A 19,201-nucleotide genomic window follows, 5' to 3' on the forward strand; every position below is an offset into this window, starting at 1 on the left:
TTTGGACCTGTAGGTGGATGCAAGAAGCAAGGAGGACATTAGAGCAGGTGCATGTTACCCTGAAGGTTTCTCGTTGGAATAAGAAGTGTTAGCAGAAAGTTGGTGCTGTAGAACCAGCCTCTCCAGTCTCTCTTGGCTCAACAGTGTGAATGCCTCAGGCTGTTGGAGTGGGCCAGGAAGGAGCTGAGCCTTTCAAAAACTATGCTGGCTTCAATACCATTAGTGTGTTATGTAGGCAAGTAGTCCAGATTTGCCTAGCTGGTCTATATTTATTTTCCTCTCTTCTTTCCATTCAGCAGGTCCATGTTGCAGTAGGAGGCTTTTCTTGGTAGTCTAATTTGTTACCAACATCCTCACCTTTGCAAGTTTCAGTCTTTGTGCCTGAGGAGACAGTTTAAATTAGATACATTAAAAAAATCATAATCAATTCTGAGGTGATAATTTACCTCATTTTCCTTTAATAATAACCTTGCTTCAGTAGTGGTTTTCTTGGTCTGACATGAACTTTTTTTGCTTTTTCTTGCATTTTGTTCTCCAGATCTCAGTGGGCTGTAGCGAATCCTTGTTTCACCTCTTGCCTGTTTTTCAGTGATTGTCCAGATTCTGAAGGCAAACCACAAAGGTTGATGTTCTCTCTTGGACTTTAGTACTGCTCCTCATCTCACTTTTGTCGCTAAATGTAATAAGTCCTATAATTTGTCTTCTCATATTTAGTATTTCTCCTGTTGCCCTTAGGAATGTATTTCCTTTCAATGTTAATCTATACTCAGGGAGGTTGTAATCACGACTTACTAATTTCTCTCTTCTTTTAATGTTCTCAAGAATGTCTTCCTTAACGTTAGGTAGCAGATCCGGTAGATTTTTTGCTGGCATTAATTGCTGTGTAACGAAGTGCCCTTGAAAGTCAGTTATGTAAATGAGCAGCCTTGAGCTGGCCGTAAGAATGATGCTGGCTTGAGTTTTAATTTAATAATTGAGGAATTGGAACATAAAATGGTTCTTTAAATCTAAAATAGGATGGAGTCATAGTCTTTATTAGACAAATTCTAATTGCATGAACTGTATCAGCAGTTTAACATTTAGTTTAGGTGATCACTTTGCGTGCAGGTGAGCACTTTAGATGGTCATTGTTAGGTGGTTGCTATTTGGAAAAAGCCTTGCATTCAGTTGCCTTAGGTGTTTTTAGTGGAGTATTCGGGAAGAAATTACTGGTTTGTTGTGGTTTTAAAATAACAAGGCGAGCCTTTCTTGAAATACATTCTTATCATCTGGGTTTTCTTTTTTTCCTTTTATTAAGTTAGCAATCATAAAAGTTGCTGTAAAATTTTCTTGTATTTTTCCTGGAGATGTGTGATACCTGAATTCCTTGGCTTGTTAAAAAGTCCCTGAGTTCTGGACAGTGGAGGGCAGGTACCTCATGTCTGGGGAAGGGTTATTATTTATTGTTACACACAATATATGCAAAAACCAGTGGATGTGAAGTTATTTGCAAATACAGGCTTGGCAAACCTCCTCTGGAATTCGGAAAGGGTTTTCCAGCTCGACTTAGTCATTTTTTCCCAAATGTCTTGGCATAACTGATCACTCAGGAGTGACATATGGTAGAAACATGCTCTAAGGGACAAGTCTCCCGGATGGCGCACAGCACCACACAAGATAGACAGATGGTGGCTTATTCAACCTTGGAAAAAGTTTAATCCTACATATTGGCACGTCGGCCTGGGTACTGAGAGAGAGGCACACACATGCCTGTGAAATCTGAGGCAAAGCTTTTTGTGAGTTTGCTTGCTGCTACTGAAAGAACTAGAAAGACTGAGCTGGTACTATACCCAACGAGTATCTGCAAAAGTACGGGCTCAACATGCTGTCCAGAAAAAGTGATGTTCCCTAGAAAACTGGAGACTCCAGAGGTAGCAGGACAATGTAGAGAATAAAATCTGGTGAACTTCTCAAAGCTGTTTCCAGACTAAAACATGCTTATTCAACAGACCTGCTGAGTATTTAACTTATTCACCAATAGCTGTTGATCAATTGAAGTGTCTAGCAGGAGAAAAGGGTATTTTATGTTTTTCATGGTTTTAGTTCTGTTTCAGGAGTTGCTATTGGCATTGTGAAGTGCATTAGTGCGTCACGTCCGAGAAACTGTAGCCTTTCTCTTCTGTAGGTTCTAACAAAAAGTTGTACATTCCCTTATGGTAAATTTAAATTTATAGCAGAAAATGCAAACTGTACATTGCAAGGTTTCTAGTGGTGGGGTGGTTTTTTTTTGTGTTTGGTTTTTTTTTTTTTTTTTTTTTTTTTAATGAGGAGAGGAAATTACGCCTTTCACTCTAATATCATCATAACTTCTTTAAGATGGTGAAGAGAGAGTGACAGAATATTTGACATGGAAAAATAAATCTGCTTTGAATTCTTTCTGGAAACCAAGTAGTGGTTGTTTGATTGACTGATTGAACTTCTGGAGTCAGGGCCATTTTCTGTAAGGATTTAGAAAATACTGACCCGTTGAAAAGATAAAGGACTGCCTGCCAAACTTTTTTTCCCCCACTTTCTTTTTCTTGTAGATCACACTCAACATTCACAACTAGAAGGAAAAGCAAGACTCTCCTGAATCTCTGGACTTCAAGGATTTCATTATGTTGTATTGGATGAGTTTAAACTAGACAAGACTTCTTTCTAAAACTCTTTGAGAAAGGTAAATGTAATTCAAACAAACTAATCTTTTTCCTGTAGAGAAACAGTTTGGTTAAATTAATCCCATTCTAGTAACATTTCAAGCATATTGCACCACGGAATCATCATCTTTTGGATGCTTTGTATAGATACATATCCATATATATATTTCTATATCTAAACCTTCCTAGTACTATTTAGATGTTAAAAGATTTTGATTTGCCAGCCCTTGTATATTTTATGGAAATGTACTGGTTTCAAGCAATTCTCTTATATGAAAGAGGTGGGGAAGGAAGAGGAAAGAAAAGGGAGATGCCCACAATAGCCAGCATATTGGTAATTACTTGTATGGATGGAGAAGACTCAGCTAATGTTTCTGTTCTGCCTAATGAGTAAAATTACTTGAAAATGAGATCCTAGCTATTGAACTATAAAGTCAAATGACTCAAGCAGTACTGATTGACACATACATTTAAAATATGGTGTGGTTTTGGAGACCCAGAGAGAGACTAAGTCAATAACCTGTTGTTTAGGATATGCATTGAAGTAAGACACATCAAATGCTTACATTTAGCTGAGGGTGCTCTTGTGTAATATCTGCATACTTTTGGCCTAGTATAAACAAAGATTTGCTCTTCCTGTGGATATGAGTACCCTTCAGGGTTTTTTTTTTTTTTTGGTCACTCTTTTCTTTCTTTTGCTGTGTGTCATTGTGAGAAATGCTGACCATAGGTAGCCAAGCCTGAGGGCCCGCAGAAATTGTTGCAGAACTACTTCACCCTTTCCATTTTATCTTCTTTTGTCTACTATAACTAATTACTGTAGGACTTAGTAAATAAAAATTTTGGTAAGTCTATTTTGTGCTCAAGTGCAGTCAGAACAATGTGACAGACGTCAATTCTCTGTCTAGACCCTACAAGAGTTTCTCACACACTACTCAGAAGCAGCGAGCATTTTTGTGGCCCATCCAGCCCTCTGTGACAGAGTCCTACCTCAGTGTCAGGAAGCATGCCTGTGGACCTTGCAAACATCATGTGTTTGTGGGAGAGAGCTACGGTTTGATGAGATGATTAAAATTCTGCAGATCCACAGCTGACACCTTTTTGACCCAGATCTGAAGTTCAGACTTGGAAATACTTCAGTCCCTTGAAATTTTAGGTCATGCTTCATAGAATTGCTGTTTTCATAATTTATAGGCTAAGCGTGATCATATCATTGTTGAGTCGCTGAGCGTCAGTGTGTGTGAATCAGCCATCTGCTGTCAGGGCTGAGTCTCGTATCTCCCTGGCCAGTGACAGGGCAGGTCATTGTACCATGACGAGACTCTGTCAGATGGGAATGGTTCAAGGGAACAGGATGGCTGTGTCCAAAAAAAGCCACTTCTGCTTACTGGTAGTAATGACATTTAGAGGACTGAAATGGAGCACAAGGAGCTTTAATAGAGGAATAGAGACTTTGCGAAGATAGAGATGTGAAGGGTTTGCGTGTTTGAGAGGAACAAAGGCTGGCTTTTGTTGCAGGGCTTTGAGTTATTTATGGAACCAGATGAGGAATAGAGAAACTGTCTACACAGGAGAAAAGCAGACTTCAGGATCTGCTTGGAGAGAAGCTGCATCAAGTCCTTAGATCACTTACCTAAGAGTGGTAAGGAAGCAGATACAAAAAGCATGTGGTCTCATTTTATTTTGTCTAGACTTGCATACCTTGTACACTTCCCAAGTGGAGAGTGATTTGGTATTTTGGAACTCGTACAAAGCTTCCACATGTTTTGCTTCAACCAGGAAATGTCCTGGAACCCCAGCACACCCTCAAGGTTAGAGCCGTGGGTTAAACTTGCTGTAAATTTGGGCAGGATGTGGGTTAGCACTAATGATGGGATCCTGTGCCATCTTGCTCTGCCAGGTCCCGTTTCTTTGGAGATGTAGTAATCAATACCAAAGAAAAGTAATGCAGAAATGAAGAAAATTATTTTACAGGATATAACTGATTCAAACCATCAGAGACCAAAGATAGTTGAGAAAAGCCAGACACAACTGTACGTGCAGCAGTGGGGATTTTGCCATACTAGTTCCTGCAAATTGCTGCTGGGCTGTTGAGAGCTGAAGTTGAGGTTGAGCTGAAATATTAAAAATTAGGACTAAGACATCTGGCTGCACACCTCATGGAATCCATTTAGGCTTTATTAGCTGCAGCTGATTCAAATGTGTACTCTCAACAGGTGTAGCCAAACTGGAGGAAAGAACAATTTAAAGATCCTCATTTATGCATTAATCCAGTGGTAGGAAAATGTGAAGTTGTAATTGTCTTCTCTACTTCCCTCCTCCTTGTTGGGAGAATTTTTTTAGATATTAATTTCTAATTTAGTACTTAGTCTCTGTTCTTTTTCCTCTCCCCCCTCCCCCAAAAAAATCTCCTCAGACTCTGATGGTTTAAAAATGATACCCTGTAGAACTGATGTAACTGTGTAGGTTGTGATGTGCATTGGAGGTGTGATGTACCTCTCTTAAAATCTTAAAAGCAGGTAAAGCTGAAAATGGCTACGTTCACTTTTATGCTGTCTATCCCCCTTTGTTCTCTCTCCCTCCCCCTTCTGCTTGTGCTCACTTGCTCTCTCTTTAGTATAACACAGTTGAACAGCAGTGAAGTGTAAAATGTGCTTTTGCCAAGGTCAGTTTCTTGTGATTACTCGCCTGTGGCAACTTATGCCAGTTGCAACAGACTGAGTCTCAGCAGTCCACAAAGTCACACTGGTGCTTATGCAGAGGACACCCAGTGTAGGTTACAGTAACTGTAGTCTGGAATAGCTCGCAATGCTGCTGAATTTTAGCTGCTTTATTTAACTCTTCCAATCTAGCTTGTGCTTGCTTCAGTGGTTTGGAGCCTGTGCCATGAAACGCTGGGTTGTCCTGATTCTCTGGAGACCCTTGAAGAGGATTTTGGGTAGATAAAATTCTTGTTGTTAGAGGCAGTTTCTTTTCTTGTAGTGAATGGCTCAAATTTCAGAATTTCTCAAAAATGAAGAGACCATAAAGCATCATGGACATGTGCATCTTCTAAATATTATATATTTTTTGTCATTGGCTTGCTTTTGGGGGAAGTCATATCAAATACCGCCCTATTGACATTGACACAAGAGAAGTTGTTTATCTACTATGGAAAATTTTAAGAGATAGTTTTTAAGCAAGAATTTAAAAGATGAGGAGACACAGTCTTAAATGTTGTGCACACTCATAAGCATAGAATAGCTTTTTGTTTAGAAGATAAAAATAATTTTGACTCCTGAGATAGGGGAATGAATGTGAGATTCCAGAACATTCGCTGTATATTTGTTAGATCCCATTTTGTTGTGTACTCTGGATTGGCTACCACCATGTGGTACCCAGTGGAAATAAAGTAAGGGACCTCTACTTTCATTTTGCCTTCTCACATATGAGCAAACATGTCCCTTTATGGAAAAATGTTGTATTCAGAACAGAAAAGCATATACTTCCTGTATTGTTTGCTTATTTGTACTATCAGCAATATAGAGGATTTTGTTTTCATTCTGGAAATATTTACTTTTGGAAGCAGTATTTAGCTCTTCAGCTGTGTGACAGTGACTTTGAGGTTATTTAACTGTCCGTACTGACTAATAGTGAGGCAGTAATTAATCTTGATGATCGACTGAAGGGCTAGAGCTGAACTTTGGTGACCTCAATGAAATTCAAAATTTTATTGCTTAAAATTTATTATGAATTGGATTAATTTTGAAAATAGATGTTGCTGTATTCCCTCTCATGTTTGCTTTGGAATGATTCCTGAGCCACAAGTAAAATAATGGCTCAGCAATTCAGTCTTGTCCTGTAAATGCCCTTTCATAAAGCACACAGGAATATCCCTGTTGTGCTCGGTGAAACTCCCCACAAAACAAGGTGAAGTGCTCAATCCTGTATTTTCAGTTTAGTCTTGCTTTCAGGCTTACAAGAAATGTTTTTCATCAAGGAGTATGTTACTTATTGCTTTTTTGCCTACACGGAGGAAAGTTAAATTAGTGTTTTGTTTCAAGACTGACATTTTCTTGTATGGTTTTCATAACTTATTCCATTGGTAATCCAATCCCTTCCCTTTGCTTTTAATAACATTTGTATTGGCCCAGCCTTTATGGAGGAATATGCTATGAGAGCTGTGTTCAAGACTTTGTGAAGATTGATCTGTCTACTGCCCTTTAAGCTGGACATTCATGGTAGAAATGAGCAGTGTCTGGTCTGTGTGAGATGGGATATATAGGCCTGTAGTACTTGCAGTGATTAGTGTTGTCCTCTAATTGTTAGAGCAGCAGTGGAAATGAGTGTTCCCTCTAGGAGGAAACAGCTGTACTAGAAGAAGCTGGACTTCAGTCAGCTGAGAAATGAGCAAATGGGTGTTCTTGAGTGAGGTAATACAGAAAAGGGGCACTGTCTGTGCTTACCAGAACCTGTCACATTAATTTCCTTTTATGTTAAGGAACTTGGGGAAAGGAAAGAACTCTTCAGGCACCAAAGTTTTTTTTTTTTTTTTTGAACATTCCTAATGATGTATATTGCTGCAGTGGGCTGCTGCTGCATGCTCTGAGGATTTCCTCATCAGTACGTTCAGCACGAGCAAGCAGGTGACAATTGAGTTGGAAGAAATCTTCACAAACCCCTGAACCCATTCAAATTTCCATGCTGAGCGCCTAACCAATTTTTAATAATTCATTAGAACTTCACTCTTTCTCTCGTTCTCATCTCCTGGATTCTGGGTGATAACAGAAATACATTGCTGGTACACATTAAAGGTAGGTGTCGTGAGGGGGTTTGGACAAGGGACATTCCAGATGCCTTGAAATCTTTCAAGACTTGCAACCTAATTTTTCTTTTAACTCACGGGTAGACATCTGAAAGCTTAAGGGGTTTGCTCATACAATTCCTACTAGTTTTAAAGGGAGTTCTACAGGTCAGTGTCCTGGTAAGTTTCAAAACATTTAGTGAGCTAAGACAGACGTGCTGGAAATAAACGTTTAACATATGGATAGAATCTTACTTTTATAATGCTGTTGCAGCTTGTGAGTACCACAAGAGTTTTCCCTTTTGAAGGCAATCACTACACTCTTGTAGAAGTAGAGGAGTGACTACCTACTCACTGCTTTATTAATTTTATTAGAAACAAACTAGGGAAATGAGCAGTGAATTTGTGTTGTGCAGTGAAACGTTCCTCTTTTTTTTTTTTTTTTTTTTTTAACTCAGTATTTCTCCTGCTTTTCTTGGCAACAGTACCAGTATCTCATATCATAAGTGTTCTGTTCACATTCCAGGGAGTGTTTGAGGACTAGGAGCCAGGTAAAGAGAAGTCAATAAATTTAGACAGAGAAAACATTCTCAAGTTCCTTATACAAGACATTTATTCCAACTGAAAGTCTGTGTTAATGAGGGAGCAGTAACTCTGTAGCAGTTATCACACACGTGTCCTTGGAAGACAAAGGACAGCCCAGTTGATAAATGGTGGGGGTTTCATTGTTTCCCCTTTCGATGGCAAGTTTATCTTTAAGCTTCTAACAGCTTTTAATTAATGTCAATTTTACATTTCAGTTATGATAAGACAGCATGATTCTTACAGTTTCCTTCATCAGATGGGCAAAATTCAGTGATCAGAATGTAGGATTAGGAGGCAGGGTCTCTGTCAGTTTGTTACTTACGGCTTTGACACCTGAATCACTGCATGGGCTAGGACAGTCTATAACACGACTTTAGCATCCCCAGGGGAAATAGTGGCTATAATTTCCTGCCTCATGGGTGCCTATGAAGATTAACCTCATGGAGTGAGTAAAGTATTTATTAATAGATGATAGTTATTGATATGTCACCTACTTGTTCATAGCAGTGACATTACTAATATATTATTCCTGAGGGGAATGTAAATGAGCACATAAGCCAAAAGACATTCATTCAAGTAATTTTCATCATCCTATTCAAAAGCATGTGTATTCAGTAGTGTCCATGTTAGTACTTACTCTTTGGATGATTTAAAAATACCTAAGAAAAAATGCCATGAAATATAAAGGGAGAACTCAAGGTCGTGCTCACTTATGCTGTCTTCACATCACAGTGACTGGAGTGCCTTTGATAATCTTCCTTTAAAGGCCTGCTAGCTGACAGTACAGGGAAAGCAGCATACATTTAAATCCAGCTGCATTTTAGAAGTTTAGTCTTGTTGCATGTTTTCTGCAGTACAGGTATGATGTATGATTAAACTGTGAAATGTCCAATAGCATGGCTATTTAATTTTTTTTTTTTTTATTTCTCCCATTTTTCATTGCTGAGGTTAAAGATAAGTAAAATTTTTTGACAGTCTGTTTCCAGTGTCAGAGCTGTCGTTTGGCCTGCCATGGACATGTGGGAAAATGAATATTACTGTATATTTCTTTCAGTGGTCAGCTTGAAAGATGTGAGTCAACAGCAAGGTCATACAGGGTTTTGAAAGAGGGTTTTTATAGATCCTTTTACTATATTATTACCTTCTTAATAAAAAAGGCTCCCTGGTGGTGGTGTGTTGTTTTTTGGTGTTTTTTTTTTTTTTTTTTTTTTTTTTTTTCTGTTTCCTTATTGGTTTAGACTTCTGTGTATATTCTGCTATACTTTAAGTATTAAAAATATTCTTGTTGTAAATGTCCTTTGGGTCTAAAATGAAATTACTGCACAAAGCCTCTGTTTTTGGGTGTGGGCTGAAAGAAAGACAGGAGATAAATATGCAGGTGCAGTGGAGGGGGAATACCCTTGAAAACCCAATTTGCTACAAAAGCTGTAGCCCAGAGGTAATTTTGACATAGTGCTTAGTATCTGATCTGTTGTCTGAAAGTAGTGGTGGTGCTTCTTGTTCCTCTTGGTTCCTCTGCCATCATCTCATTGGACTCATCTCCTTTTTTTAGTGTTGTAGTCTAGTTTACCTAAATATTACATTTGGGGGGGGCGGGGAGGGGGGCGGGGAGAAAGCAAATTAAGCAGCTTTACTGAATCTCATCTGCTTTGATAAATTTGATGCTGGCAATGATCGAGTTGAGCCATAATTAGTCTTCTGTTGTGGTTTCAGTCAGAAAGGTCCCATTCACTTTGCCCCAGTGGTGGACACAGAGCTTGTGCCCTGCAGCTGTGTAGAAGAACACCCAGGAATGTGGCCCGACACACTCAGTGTCCTCTGCAAGATTTCACTGCCTGCAGGAGCTGCTGAAGGTTACTGGTTGTGGCTTCAAACCCTTGTGGTGAGCACACATAACAGAAATGTTCAGAATGAAAAGGCACAATGAATTTAATGTTATGTTTTTCTAATGAGAGTTTGAGTTTCTGTCTTATGTTATTGATGGAGCTTTTTCTCTCTCAAGAATTAAACCCGAAGCAATGACTTATGAATCATACTTTGTGTCCCACTTGCAGACTAGCTTGACTCATCAGTGGTTTTTCTTCTGTCATGATTTGGGGGGGAATGCCAGTTATTTTTTGTCATATGTAGTTTTTAATTATTACTGACTGTAGGACAGAGATGAAGGTGGTCCAGCTAAACACCTGATTTTATTTAGGTCCGTGCTTCTAAAGAGTCATGTCATACAATAAAGTATTGCATGATTGCTTAAGAGAGACAGGGGGACACAGTTTTCTGATTCTTCAGGGATAATATCAAACAAGGACAGCAGCAAGTGAGTACTAAGAACTCATTATTATGCTCATAATTTCTTTGACCTAATATTTTCCAGATGTATAAGAAATATTAAAAAAAAAAAAAAAAAGAGTACGCTCATATCTGGGAAGTATCTCCTGCAAACAAAGCCCAAAATGCAGAGCTTCTGATTTCTAGATTTTCTTTAAGCTACTGATGATCTTGTAATGATATGCATTTGTACACAAATTACACTGGTCATGTAACTTCTGCTATTCTTCATAATCCTTCTTTTATTGGGTAATGTTATTTTTAGTGTTACATTCATCTTGTAATATAACCAGACACACAGTACTTTTAGTGCTAATTATGTGGGAACTTGAAAAGCAAAACTCAGCTTCTGTAGTGCTAAGTTTACAAATTTATAATAATATAGAATTAACACATTGAAACACTAGAAGAATATTCTCTCTTATTAAGAGCAGCCATATAGTTTTTTCTATATTAAACTGGTTTTTTACTTACTTTTTTCCTATAACCAGTATCTAAATACTCATAATGTCTTTTGTAGTAGCTATAAAAGCTTTTTGTTTGGATTCTCAAAGCCTTTTGGTTTTATTTACATGCATTTGTAAGCCTCAGTGTCTGAATTCTTATATACAAACTGTAAATTGTTTAATCTGTTCAATATTCTATAATCTCTCCGCCTCACTATACATTCATTGTCAGAACTTGACTCGGGGGATTTGTTTCATGCAGTGTAGCACTTCTTCCCCAAATTATCTGTAAGATGAAGTTATACATGGCATTCCCTTAAGAAATTAAAGTATGTATTTTTCTGTTGTATATGAAGGCTCAAAATCCCTATCTTCACTCCATGCCCACTCAGTAGGTCCTTTATCTTTTAACTGAAGTGGAATTCTGAACTGAAATATCTTTAATTGATTTAAAAGTTAAAAACAGACTAGAGAAAACAATAATGTGACAGTTATGTAGGCTATCTACTTGCACAGGCTGTGGGCAAATGAATATATCGTAGGTAAGAAGCACAGATTCTCTCTGCAGGTTTGTGAGAATCCAGACATCCTGTTGGCACATGGTCATCCATCTATGGGGAATGAAATCCATGTGGCTAAATCAGACTTCTTAAATTATTAGCGTTAGTACAAGCCAAATATTTCTTTTGCCTTACACAACGAATGGGAAGACTTCTGTGCCAAGGAAAGAACAGAACTGAATGATAAATGTGACAGTAATATTTATTATGGGGCTTTTTTTTCCACTGACGTGTAATCTTCTCTGATATTACCAGCCTTTAATTGCTGGTAGCTTTGTCGTCCTTTCAAACTGACCAAGCAGCCACCCTTAATTCAAAAAAGTAAAGAAAAACTTGCTCTCAAATTCCCCATTTCTGTTCTCTGCTGGAGGCATCCAGTTTTGTTGATAATGATCTAATCTGTTGCATAACCAGAGAATACTGAGCCTGCTGCCATAGCCTGCTTCTTTCTTGGCACTGTTGGAAGGCTTCAAAGAGAGACTGTGTGTGTGAGGCGACTGCTCTACCAGCAAGACCAAGGGGATCAAAGCCTACGTTTAGAAATGGAAAACAACAGAAAGAGAAGCGGTTACCACGCAGTTGCAATCCTGAAACTGAAACCAGTCTCACAGGAATGAGCTATTTTGAAGCTGGGGATAATTCATTACAAATTGTACGGAGCAGGAAAAGATTATGGATTTTTAAGGAAAATTCATCAAGATTTTATTTTCTAGTTTCTTGATATGGGGGAGATTATTGTTAAAAAAAATGAGTGTATTGGCAATTATATCAATCTACTTGATTTTGCCTGATTTTATGCTGCATCACATTTTCTTCTTGGCTCCACTAATGTTTTCAATTAGGAAGCGTTCAAGTGAAATCAGTTGCAAAAATTACTTGAAGAAAAAATAGGAAAGTTTCTGTCCTGGTTTCAGCTAGGGTAGAGAAATTCTTTAAAGGCTGGATAGTTGTTTCAAGATTGTATTTAATGGCCTTGGGAAAAATACAGTGGGCTGTGGTGGGGTTTTTTTTGGGTTGTTGTTTTTTTTTTTTTTTTTTTTTTTTTTGGTTGGTTTGTTTGTTTGTTTTCAATTTCATAATAAATGGAAATAATTTCCACATAATCCCCCAATGTTTTGGATGAAAATTCCTGATTGTTCAGGAGATATCTAATTTATGACCATCTAATTTATTTTTTCAGTGATATTAATGAATCAAGATTATTATTCCTTGTGTTTTAAATATAGGGTCAGATGTTATTTTATTTTCACTTGCAATTCTGAATGTTTGTCTTTAATTCCATATGAAAATGTTCATATTTATCTATGCTAATTTAATAAACCCTTGGAAATGTAGGAATCTAAGCTGTATGTTATTAAGGGAACTTGCTGTAATGTACAAAATATTAAGTGAAGAGAATCCATGAGACTTTCAGAGTGCTGACTTAATGGAGTGTTCTTAGCCATAGTTCATTTGTCCCTATCATTTACTATGCTTCTTACTATGGTTTTTATGGTAGGGAAAATGTCAGTAACAGGTTTTTTCATGCTCATTGCCTCCCTATGGAAGGGAGGCAAAGGCAAGTTGGAGGTGCAGTAAGCCTTCACTCCCTACAGTCCTTGTTACTGTGGAGTGTTCTGTAGGATGTGCCAGTTTAATGGTGGTGGCTGTGCCTCTTACTCCTGTGGTGGTCTGGTGACTGGCATGTGTGTGGTGTTCCTTTTATGCTGTGAATCCTAAGGAAAGCCTCAAAGCACAATGCGATCTCTCTTGATAGAAGTACACTTTATCAGAGTGCAACACTTTAGTGCCTGAAACTGTTTGCAGATGAAAATCTTTGAAATATTGTTCAATTAGAATTTTGGTCTCCAGTGTTAGAAACACTCCCTTCTTCTTTAAAAGCTGATTCCTTACTATGTGTATTTGCAAAAATTTAAGTTCTGATGATGCTTACAGGAGGGAGCCATAGTTGTGATGACGACTGCTTCCCTGGACTACTTTGCTCTCCGTGGTGGTGTACATTTCTTCAGGGGTTTTTCCTTGTGGGGTGGGAAAGAAGGAAGGTCCGTCAGATCAGACCCTTTTGGGACCTCAGCTGCAAAACTCTAGCTGCATTTTAAAGAATAGGAGCCATCTGTATCTTTTGAAAGATGTGTGAGATGTATTTAGAAATTTTCCTGAGGGTCACAGAAGGTGTTTTCTTTATCCTAAACTACCCCAGACTCTTTCTTGGAAACACCAGTCTTTGAAACTTTTCTTATAAAGTCTGTCTTTTTAGCAAGGACTAAACAAGGTATTTTTCTCTCTTCCTTTGTGAAACAATTGAGTTGTTCTGACTGAAATGAAAATCCTTTAAAAATTAAGAGAAGGCAGAGACTCGGCATGAAAAAATACAGACCAATTTTTAAAGCTTAGCAGTTTTAAGGGATGAACAGTTCTCTGATCCCTAATTGTAGTGCTGAGAGTCAGCTGCATTGATCCTACCTCTTGCTGGAGAAGCACTACCACCAATTTACTAATTGCCAGAATGATGTTACTTGGTACATGTTAAATAGCTGTTTAATCTTTTGTTATATTTTATTCTGTCATTCCTTGCTAGTAAAATAGATCAGCGGCAGAGAAGTTGTATATGCTTTGAGGATTCTCCTCTTGTCCTCTTTTTTGGGTCATTGAAATCTCTTGCTTTTGAGAGGCTTTTGTATTTTGTTTTTATGTTGAGGGTATTTTTGACAGGGAGTCAATGCTCAGATTGCAGTTTTAGTTACTATGGAGAAGCTTTCCCACAGAAAGGCTTATGCTCTATTTTCTGAACACTGAATTTGACCAACTTCCTCTTAACTTGCAGTTCTGAAGTTCATTTTGTACCAGTTTTCGTTAGACTGAAAATTCTTTTGGCTCAGGCATGCTTCCTCTTAGCCTTTGCAATCTGTTGTGTCCTAATGGAAAAAGGAAGAGAGGAGAACCGGGACAAAAGAGGAATATATCCTGAAAGCCTGCACATGAGAAGGGAAATGATTGTTGGGTTTTGTTGAAAGAGAGCTATGGCATGACTGTCTTAGAAGTGAGTTTATTGGAGATTTCCAGTGTATTGTGATATATGTATGTTAGTTCCTCCTGAGGACACGGTTTCCTTACACAAGGTGCTGGATTGTTGGAGTTTCCTTTTTATGTTGTGCAGCAGGTAAGAGTTGTTTAAGTTCCAGTTTGTTTCCCTGGGAAAAACTTCCTGAGTCTGGGCTGAATGGCAACAACACACGTACTTGGGTTCATATGTAGTTGTGGGGATTTTTTGGGTACTTTCTGTAGTATTTCTTTGTGTCTGCTATATTGGATACTGTTTGAAGGGGTGGCTACATTAAGGTGTAGTTCAAAGTGGCAGAAAACCATAGGAAGCTGAGAACTTGATCCAGAAATAGATTGTGAAAGGTTCTGAAAGCATTTTATTTTCACCTGCTCTGTCAGCGTCTTCGCTGAATGAACACTTAACTCCCAAGCCCACTGTTCTCAGGCTGGTTAGACTGTGTGATTTTTATTTTTTTTTTCACCTCCTCCAGCAATAGGAAGGCATTAATGCAGCCTTTGAAAGGCCCAAAGGTTTGATAGAATTGTAGTGCAATGCAGGCTTTCCTCCTGATCCTGTGCGGTCACTGTGATGTGAAGGGTAGGAACCTTTTTCTCCTTATCCTTTCATTTCTTTCAAATCACCCATTAAATACCTGAGAGAAAGCAGGCTGTTGGGACGAAAGTTTTCTATACATAATAAGAAAAGTTGGAGAAAAAGAGATTCAGAGAGAGAGCAGCTTTCTACGTTATGCCTGGAGGATTAGTCAGTTTCAGGAAGGACTTCAGAACATAGGGCTCAACCTCAACATCTTTTCAAATTGCTAACTAAACTAAAGACAGATCAATTTCTCACCAATTATCTGTAAATGCAGAAGTATTTTAAGGGCATTTTCACTGGCTGTTATCAGATCTGAAGACATAACTAATGCTTTCTGGTCCCATTTTTTCAAGCTGCTCTATGGGATGAGGAAGGAGTGGACCGCCTAAAGAGGGTCTTAAGGTTTCAAAAACTGGAAGAATAACTGTTAATCAGATAACCCATGCGGAAAGAGAGTCATAAGAAATGCAGATAGCACTGCAGCTGATCTTCAAAGATTGGGATTAGAACCAAAGTGGTTTTTTCTTCCTCCTCTTTTTCCTATCTGTGTAAATCGAGACATATTTTTATTCTGGAATTTCAATTCTAAAGTCGTTAAGTTAAATCTGAAATTCTTAAACTACAAAGAAATCTTTTCCTGAACAGATGACAGGGTAATAATAATGAGGGTTTTGCTTCCTCTTCCTCTCTTTTGTGGCTCTGTCTCACTGAGGTTTGCAAGAAAAAGCTCATGAACTCTTCCAGTGGACAAGGGCTGAAGCTTCTTGTGTATAATCACAAGCAGGCTGACAGAGACACTTTATCAAAGTGGCAGTTATTGTGTATAGAAGATTAGTGATAGACAGGAAAGATTTTGTTATGAAGTCTTTCCTAAATCATGAACATTTTCAGTTGTGTGACCTTTTCTGGTTTAATTAGTGTAACTCTTAAAAGCGCAGGGCATCACGATTACAGAAGACAAACGCTGTTCAGCTCTATTGCAGAGCTTATCTCCTGAATTTGGTATGAGGTATGATGTTCTCTGCTGGATTGCAAAACCGAAATTGGCTCTTAACGAAGGATCGTCTTGAAAAATCGAATTCACATCCATGTCTCTAATACCAGCCATACCTCTGGTATTTTTGCTACTGCTGTCAGCTTGTCTCTTTTTGTGTAAAGGTCTTAAGATGCATCAATGCTTCTATTAGTGTTTTTAAAGAAAGCAGTGGTTTGAATATGTGCGGCTGAAAAAGACATTTCCTGCAGTTGAGCCAGCAAATTGCAGTCTCTCTTGAATATTTGGTCCTCAGGTAATGCATATGAAAATGTGAACTATTCATTCATATCCACACATTTCTCAGTTTGGTTCTGGGGAGAGGAAAAGCAACAGGGGCAAAATACTGAAGATTCGTGATGTCATGAAACTTAACTAACTCTCTGTGTTGTGTTGTCTTTTAATAACTTCTGACAAAGTTTGTGTAGTTTTTTTTCTGTCTTTGGAAATGGCAGTTTATTTGCTTACAAAGCAATGGCTCTATAATATTTGCAGATGGACTGTGATAACTTGGGATGTTCCAGTCTCCTCCTCTCCAGTCTTTGCTGAAGATGTGTCTTAGAGTACTGCAGCTGGGTTGTCTCTCTTACATAATGATAATTTCTGTTTTCTTTCCAAAATTCTGCACATGATGCTGGTTTTGTTGTTTATAGTAAGCATTTGAATATCTACTGTCTTGGTTGATGTAAGTTTTAGGTCAAATCTTAATATAAAAGCTTAGAAAATATAGATAAGCACAGTTTCTGCATGTATTAACATTGTTTCTTAAATGTTGTCGTTATAGTTTATCACAATTATGGAGACTGTTCTGATGGAAAATTGTTTAGGACTTTATAACTGATTTAGAATTATGTGCACGTATTTGTATAATGTTCATCAAATCAGAAGAAGAGGTGTCAAGCCATTTTAGAAGAAGCTATTGCTGTTTAATACTGGTTTTATATTTATTATGCAAATGACCTCGTATAAACTTTAATTTACTTGCCTGAAGTACTAAGAAAATAATATTTTTAGGTAGCATTTTTATTTGGTTTCTCCATTCGGTACTTACAAAAGGTTAGCTGTGGGAATGTGTTTTATAGAGGGTTTTTTTTGATGACTTGGCATTGTGTAGTTGAATAAATAATTTGCATTTGAAATGGGAAAAAGTCAGCACCACTTAGACTCCTTCACTCTTGCAAGCTGGTCTGCCTTTTTGTCTAAGCTAATTCAGAAAAACATGTGTTTGCCCACATGTGAGGAAAGCCAATATCCAAAACATGACAAAAAAAGGATTTCCTATAAATACCCAGTGGTCCACTGTGGGTCAGCAGTGTTGTAGAGCAGTGAGATTTTTGAGGTTTAACAGGCAAATCTTACAAAGACTTCGGTTAAAAAAAAACAAACCTACAAAAAAACTACCTTTAAATATGAAAGAATAGTAAATCTGCTGTTTACCTTTAATTTTGACCCTCTTTTTACAGCTCCTCAACCATATAGAATACAGTGGTTAGACTTGTCAAATGCTATCCATATACCCTGAATGTTGGGCATGATGGCATCTCCTCTAGGAATGCTAAGAGGTCTCCCAGATGTAGGTGGGTAGAGTTATCGACATGACGTGAACCCTCACTGCCTACACATGAAGAACTTTATTTTGGCATCTGTGATATTTTACCAGCATAAATTTTTAGTTATGGCACATGTATATCAGAGACAACCAAAGCTTTCTGGTTTTCCTATACAACTTGGCACACAGATCAGGGAAGTTCTGTTTTGAACTTCAGTACAAAATGGAAATCTTGTAGCTGGCAACTATTTCCGGACATAGATCTGCACCTAGTCTGCTTTTAGTAATTTATTATTGTCTCATGAACTAGTTGTTTCTTCTATCTGCTTTAGGTTTTATTTTACTTGGTGATGTAGCTTTGTTAAGACCTCATGAGTTTGATCTCCTTTCTAAGGAAAATTCACGTGACCTGGTATTTTGGCTTCAATTTTTTTTAAAACACTCTACTCTTTGTAGCAGAGCACAGCTTGACTGATGACAGCCTAATGATAGAAAAGTTTGCTTTGAAATGGGGTTTAGTTTAGAGCAGGAAGAACTGATGTGGTCTTGTAAGCGAAATGTGATGAAGGAGCAGGGAATATTTCTACCTTGTTGTTAGGAGACCTTATGCTTTCCCTAATTTTTCTTGGTTTTGTCTGTGTGTTTTTCTCTGTATTACTGAAGATGTGTTTCACTTCCTGAGTGGTGGTTTTGTATTAAATTCAGTTCAGTGCATATTCATTAGCATTTTTTGTTATTTGGAAGAAATTGCAGTCTTGCAAAACTGGAAAATGTAATTTGAAATTTTTCTGAACTTGGAACTTTTCCTCATTGTTAATAGTTGTTTGATTTTTGGGCAGCTCATCAGTTGAATGTGTTTGTGTGAACACCGTGTACCTTCCATATCTCATATGTGCTGCTGTGTGGATCATGTTCTCCTCACTAACAAACAAGAGACGTAATTGGAGTAGGAAATACTAACATTAATGCCAATTACTGCAAAAGTGCCGAGAGCTTTTATTGGAAGAGACACAAAATCTTGTGCTTCAAGACTCAACAAATGCCTGAGACACAGATCAGTGAAGTGGGGGAAGTTTTTATACGTGTGCAGAGAGATGGGCCTTGATTGGTTTCTGAAACATACAGTTATGGCTGTTGTCTGAAGTTTTTGATTTAGTAAAACATAAGTGTCTAGTACAGCAGGATCTAAGGAATCCCAAAGGATTGAATATGGCAGTTGCTCTGTTTTTATGATAATACTACCCTTTGCCCTCTTGTTTATCACCTATGAAATTGATTACAATTTCAGTGATATTAAATTATCGCAGGCTTAGACTCTAGATGCAAATTAAGTTTTGATTAAATCTTCATTGATTTCAGGTGATGTGTGAATTTCAGTCAAAGTATATGAAAGTAATATTTAAAAATGCCATTTCTGTAATGTAATAGTGACTACATGGGAAATTTTGCTGCCCTTCTGGTGATTGAAGAAGCAAGGTTTTCTCTCCTTGGTATGTAATAAACCTTGTGAGATTCATTCTGCCTGAAGAGCATTACAGCTTAAATAAGGAATAACTGTGGAACTGTAATTAAATACAAATTGCAGTGCTAAAGCACACTCAACAA

General features: G+C 37.8%; 1 protein-coding gene across 3 annotated transcripts in view; it reads left to right on the forward strand.

Moving 5' to 3' along the window:
* Nucleotides 1–19,201, forward strand: part of LDLRAD4 (low density lipoprotein receptor class A domain containing 4) — a 283,546-nt gene that overhangs the window by 40,819 nt on the left and 223,526 nt on the right. For 2 of the 3 annotated variants that reach the window (XM_066183939.1, XM_066183930.1), the window contains exon 2: nt 2,565–2,695. The exons of the other annotated variant lie outside the window; for it this stretch is intronic. The gene's annotated coding sequence lies outside the window, so the exon portion shown is untranslated. The remainder of the gene's footprint in view (nt 1–2,564; nt 2,696–19,201) is intronic. 3 annotated transcript variants of the gene reach the window in all.

The sequence above is a fragment of the Chamaea fasciata genome, unplaced genomic scaffold (genome assembly GCF_029207755.1).
Source record: "Chamaea fasciata isolate MVZ Bird 193981 ecotype frontalis unplaced genomic scaffold, bChaFas1.0.hap1 SCAF_1, whole genome shotgun sequence".
NCBI classification, from domain to species: domain Eukaryota; kingdom Metazoa; phylum Chordata; class Aves; order Passeriformes; family Sylviidae; genus Chamaea; species Chamaea fasciata.